Here is a 6590-nt window from a genome sequence, read left to right on the forward strand (position 1 = left end):
TGGGAAAACTAGGGTTGGGTGCTAGGGTTAAGGTTAGGGGTAGGGGTAGGGTTAGGGTTAGACATGCCAGCATGTACTAAGTCGACGTAGCACCTAACCCTAACCCTATTTTTCCCACATGTACCGTATTCCCACATGTACCGTAACATATGCATCAACAACCTATGCTGTTGCCCATCACAGCATCCTGACTCACTGGGGTGTAAATCAGTTCTCTTCTTTACATCAACAGACCGAAGGCTAGAATGGCTTTGATCAGTTTGGCTCAGTCATGGATTTGATCTACAGGAGTATTAGGCCTACCTTTGTATGTTAGTTCTTTGTCATCATATGGCATGTTCTGTAAGAAACTGCTGCAATTTGTAAAGACCCTTAAAACCTAATCTGATACCCCAGTGGAGGAATACCCACTGTAGCTACTGTTTGAACATATTGTTGTTATTTGTGTAGATTCATACTTTTTGATAATTAATATTTTTCCGAAATGTGAGAAATTAAAAACCCTTTTTGGTGTAAAAGGTTTACTTTTCGGCTCAACAAGAATCCTGTTTTTTTGCAGCTTTTGACAACCCATAATATCTCACATAAAAGTATTTTTTATTCTGCATTCAGAATGTCCAAAACAGAATGCCCATCACTTAATTTCCATGTGGATGGGGATACTGGAAATGTAAAAACCTTTTGATTATAATCTTCATCATTACAACAAACAATTCTGGTTAAAAGAGATTAAGCTAATAACAGTAATAGAGAAACGAACAACATACATGGATGCAGATGACAACTACTATATCAGAACAGAACAACTTAGAAAACAAACAAACAAAAATAACTGCAGGGAGTTATTCAAGAACCATATATAGTATATTACAAAAATAAAGCAAATTGGATGCAAAATAATGAAAGATGCACATATTTCCTTCAACACAGAATTGTGATCAAAAAGAATAATGAAAAATGTATTATAAATGACAGAACAACAAACCATCTATCACCAAATTATAATCTGAAAGAGGAAGCGCTACATTTTAAGCATATGTTTTCTTTGATGTTTTCAATGACAATAAAGTTTATCTAACAAAGAGTTCCCTGGAGTGCACACAAAACATGATTTAAGATGTGGTGACCACCACGTAGGACCAGGTAAATACACACCACCCAGGCAGGAGACCACACAGAGTGAGAGTTACAAGTCCGCCTAGCAGGCGTATATAATTAGAAAAAAGTAATATCAATTAAAGAAAGAGGTATTGTCCAACTTAAACTGATTTATAAATCGGTGCGCACGCAAGTAGAATTTGCAGTGCGCAAGTTCCACGCCTGGTTCCCTTTATAAATCACAATCAGCTCTAAATTTTCGAATGAAGGATCTGAAGTGAAGTGGTGATGTTCCTCCCTCGCTGGCCAGGAACCTCAACAATGGCATGCTGGCCGATGACATTCCTTCCCCGTTGCCATCCTTTTTGCGAGGTTGAAACCCGCTTCATCAACCAAAGTGGCCCGAATCTCATCAGAGGCAATTACTCTCCTAGGTCGTAGTCTTGGTCATCCTCTTGTTCTTGCTCATCTACGTCCTCCTCCTCCTCCTCCTCCTCTGACTCTCACTCTCACTCCTCTCGCTATCCTCCTCCTCCTCCTCTCACTCTCACTCTCACTCCTCTCGCTCTACCTCTCTCTGTAAAGTTGGCATCCATTGTTCTCCAACACAGGAGAGCACACCTTTAGCACCTTTATTGCTGAAGCTATGATTGATCATTGAAAAGCAACAGGTGTTTACCTATATGAGGAGTCAATGCTGTCATTGATGGTTTGAGTTTACCATTCTGAATGGTCAGAATCTGAATTGCTTTTATTAGATCTTACTGTACACAAGTGCAGTACACAAGAGTAAAATAATTTGGCTTTGCATCCTCAACATTGACATTGCAGAATTCAGATAAAAAAAACACAATAATAATAAGTAACGTTATTAGAACTGCCATGGGGAAGAAACTCTTCAGGTGGCGTGAGGTTTTGGTCTTGATAGACCGGAACCTTTTTCCGGATGGAAGTCTTAGGAAGAGGTTGGGTCAAACAATATGAGGATCAGTGATGATCTTTCCTGCTCTCTTACTGGTCCTGGAGTGGAACAGGTCCAGGAGAGATGGCAGGCTGCAGCTGATGACCTTCTCGACTGACCGAATAATCCGCTGTAGTGATGTTCACCGCCCACCTGTCCACAGGTCCTGTGAAATGATTGTCCCCAGGAATCTGAATGACTCCACAATGCTAACTGGGGAGTCACATGATATGGGGAACTGGGCTCGTCCTATATTTGCTAAGAACAGAATATCATTATCAGGTTTCTAGATACTTGGTCCCTATTGAAAATGTACTTTGTAGATTTTACATTTCAGAGATGACACTGACACACTGATTTGGGATTATTTACAGAACAGTATTTACAGTGGCCAGAGGAGGGCAGTATGGTTCCAATGTGGGATAGGAAGGGTTGGGGCTTGGCTAGGAGAAGAGTGAATGAATGAATGGTCTTTATTGTCATTGCTACAGTACAGGTACCAAACAACGAAATTTAGGAGGGGTGGCTCCCCTGGTGTTAGGAAAGAAAAAAAAAACTTTAAAAAAAAAACTTTAAAAAAACACAAGAAGGGAAGGAGCTGGTTTACATAAATAAAGGCTATGTACACTATCCACTATACTATACTGTACAGATAGACGACTAGGGTTGTCATATTGCACATAGTGTTATTGCACATTTATTTAAAGTGTCGCAGTTTGCAGGCTTGAAATGCAATTGCAAGAGTGAACTAACATTGTTCCCGTTAATATTTCCATTATTCAAATGAGCAGTGTGTTTACAGTTATTGAGCTTGATTTGTTTACCCTCAGTCTCATTTACAACAGATGCATTTTATTCTATGACGGTTAAAGTGAAGATGTTCATAAATAAAAAGTGGAGGGGGGGGGGGAAAGAGTGCTTTGTAACTGGTGGTACAGTGTTGCCTCAAGGCAACATTTGCAATTTACCACAATGGTACGGTGTTGCCTCAAGGCAACGTTTGCATTTTAACAAGTTTCCATTACTTAATTAACAAATAAAGTAAATTACACTATTTGAAGGTAAGCTTTACTCTGCTATTATTATGAATATTTTTTTTCCCAGATTGAAAAAGGCCAGGAAAATATGTTTTCAGACGATGTTTGTGGAGAGAAATGGCTAAGCTGATCCTTGTGGGACAGTCTGCAAAAAAGGGATTCAGCATCATGGCCTACAGAGACATGTGACACATTCAAACACTGCTTTTGGTTCCTTATGGCCCTGCCTCTTTTTCTAAGTATTGCATCATAACTGGGGATGCATTGTGTGAATGTAAAAGGCCAAGAATGGGTATTCGCCTAGAGGCAACAAGGTGCCATAGAGGGTTCGTAATGTGTCCTACTGATCACCTTATTATTTATATGAATACATTTCATAACATGCAATTATAGATCAAATTAAATTGTACAACATAGTTCAGGTGAGGGGCTGTTTCCTGTTTTGCAATGGTTGGGTTTGTTTTGGACAAATCATGCCCCTCAGCTCAAGAGACCTGTCATGTCTTTGTGATGTCATAATGTATTATTATATTATTTTTAATCTTTATCTTTATTACATTCTATTAATGTTTTATTCATATTTGATCAGTTCTCTTTTACCCGTCTAATTCCTACTTACTTCCATAACTGTATATGTTACCAGTGAAGACAAGAGCAGGTGATCTCCAATTGATGCGGGTTTTATTGTGTGGCTCTGTGCGTACAGACAGACACGCAAAATGAGAGAAAATCATTCCCCTTATGGAGGGGGGAGGGAGGGTGAGGAAGGCACCCTTACCCCCTCCGTCCACTCTCCCCTCCATAAGGGGAAAGATTTAAAGTAACACCGCCTGCCGAGCCCAGCCTACCGGCTCTGTCCTACCGCCTCCTCCGGCCTCCCCTCCTCCTCCTCCTCCGGCTAACCCTGGGGCGCCGGCGGCGACGGACGGGGCGGGAGGTTCTGCGAGCTGGTCTGCGGGGCATGATGGTAAGGGGAGTGTCTGAACAACGGAGAACCTCCGCTATTTATGTCGTTTTCGCCCCGTGACGTCACGCTCATCACTGTGACGCAATCGGCCCGTTTTTATCAAAACCACTTTGATGTCTGTCACAACAGAGATGACGTCACAACAGAGATGACGGGTTGTTGCTGGGGTTTCACATTTGGGTATTTTCTCCCGACAAATATACTTATTTCAATATTTAGGGTTATGGTTATTTTTATTTCATTGTTTTATTGAAATTCTTCGTGAACTGATATTTTGGGGAAAACAATCTCTCTTATTTCACGGCTGGCTGGCTGGCTGGCTGGCTCTCTCTCTCCCACAGGACTGAGCGCCATCTGATGGTGACATTTGACATGACATAAAATATATTATATCCTACTTAGTACCATAACTGCATGTTACCAGTGAAGACAAGAGCAGGTGATCTCCAATTGATGCGGGTTTTATTGTTTTATTTAAATTCTTCGTGAATAACTGATATTTTGGGGGAAACAATCTCTCTTACTTCACGGCTGGCTGGCTGGCTCTCTCTCTCCCACAGGACTGAGCGCCATCTGATGGTGACATTTGGCATGACATAAAATATATTCCTTTATTTGAAATCAGGGGGAGGGAGGGTGTGGAAGGCACCTTACCCCCCCTCCCGTCCCCTCTCGGCAGGCGTGTTACTTTAACTCATTCCCCTTAGTGAGGGGGGAGTGGAGGGAGGCGGAGGGGGAGTGTGAGGGTGAGGGCAAGACACCAAAATTGCCACACATCAATGGCGGCTGCCATTCAAGGCTGAGTCTCGCTCACTGGCAGGAATCTATGTCTGTGTCTTGCCCTCACCCTCACCCTCCCCCTCCGTCTCCCTCCACTCCCCCCTCCCTAAGGGGAATGAGTTAAAGTAACACAGCCTGCCGAGAGGGGACGGGAGGGGGGGTAAGGTGCCTTCCACACCCTTCCTCCACTCCCAACTGACTGAACAACTGACTGAGAACCTCCGGTATTTATGTCGTTTTCGCTCCGTGTCGTCACGCTCATCACTGTGACGCAATCGGCCCGTTTTTATCAAAACCACTTTGATGTCTGTCACAACAGAGTTGACGGGTTGTTGCTGGGATTTCACATTTGGGTATTTTCTCCCGACAAATATATATATATATAAAAATAGTATTGTATATTTTTATATTTTAGTTGAAATAGGGTGATATTCTGGGCCAGATACTAACTAGTTGTGATATGACGTGGTCTGGCCGTTATCGGGTTCCGTCGGTGCTTGCTGGGCTTCTCCCTTCTTTCCCTTTCCTTTTTACTCAGCTACATTTTCAGTTACCTAACTGGTATGGATAACACGTTTTTATAAAGTTCTAAATCTTGCACCTGTTAGTTTAGGGAATTTGAGGATGTTTCCACCCTTGACACCAAGCAGGCTGTAGACTTTGTTGAAACTTAAATCTTTCAGTTATATAGGCTACTGTTTACACTCAAAAGTTATTATTTGATTGAACTTTAAGAAATCATGGAAAGTATTTCCATGTGATTAAATGGCTTTCTTTCAGTATTAAGTAATTCTGTTGGACCAACCGTATTAAATCAGCCCTAATAAAATAAAGTTAATTAAGTTGAATCTACCCGAATAAATTAAATTGACCCGAGTAAATTCAGCTGAATCTACCTGAATACATTAAGTCGACAACCCAAGTAAATTAATTTGGGTCAAAAGAATTGCTTAATTGTGAAAGTAAGCCATTTAATAATTTGGAAATACTTTCAATCAAAGTCTTTTGAGTGTAGGACCCTAGCTGCGGCGTACGTAGGCTATATCATAATATGCTGTAAGTAAATTGAGATTTCTGGCTCAGAGTATGAGAAAAAACTAATTTTGAGAAAACGGCCTTTATTATAGGACTACAGACGCACATAGACGAAGTATATTAAAATAAACACATACATGTACTATTTTGGACGTCTTCTTTCCACTAGTGTGAAAGAAGACATGTTATGGAAGCAAATAGCCCAAAATCTCAAAATTTACCAGTGCATGAAAAAATATATGTGATATATGGCTGGGTGCAGGTCATTTAAAAATGTGCTTTATTAGTTTATTTATTACTTGCCATGGTAACTACTTGTTTACTGGTAACTGTTGTTTAGTTGGATGGCATTCGCAGCAAGTGAGTGGTATCGGGCCAGACATGCTCAAGCTATTTGCAACTCTCTCCTGTGTGGATCATGGACAGACACAATAGACTCCACACAGAACAAATAACAATATTCACCACTCAGCAAGATACTGCAATAATATTTGACATCTGATGTGTAAGTATTATCTAAAAATGTTCACTACATTGATAATATGCATAAGGTGTGTACTAGCATCAAATGATCTTACTTGTTGGCTAACACCAGGTACCATGGTCAACCACATCCTGAATGGAGGGTGCTTTGACAAGGCGATCCGCGCTCACCTCCTGATAGATGGAGCCATCTATCAATACATCATGGAGCCATCTATCAATACGTCAT

This window comes from Nansenia antarctica, assembly GCF_963989245.1.
Source record: "Nansenia antarctica genome assembly, chromosome: 12".
In the NCBI taxonomy this organism is placed as follows: domain Eukaryota; kingdom Metazoa; phylum Chordata; class Actinopteri; order Argentiniformes; family Microstomatidae; genus Nansenia; species Nansenia antarctica.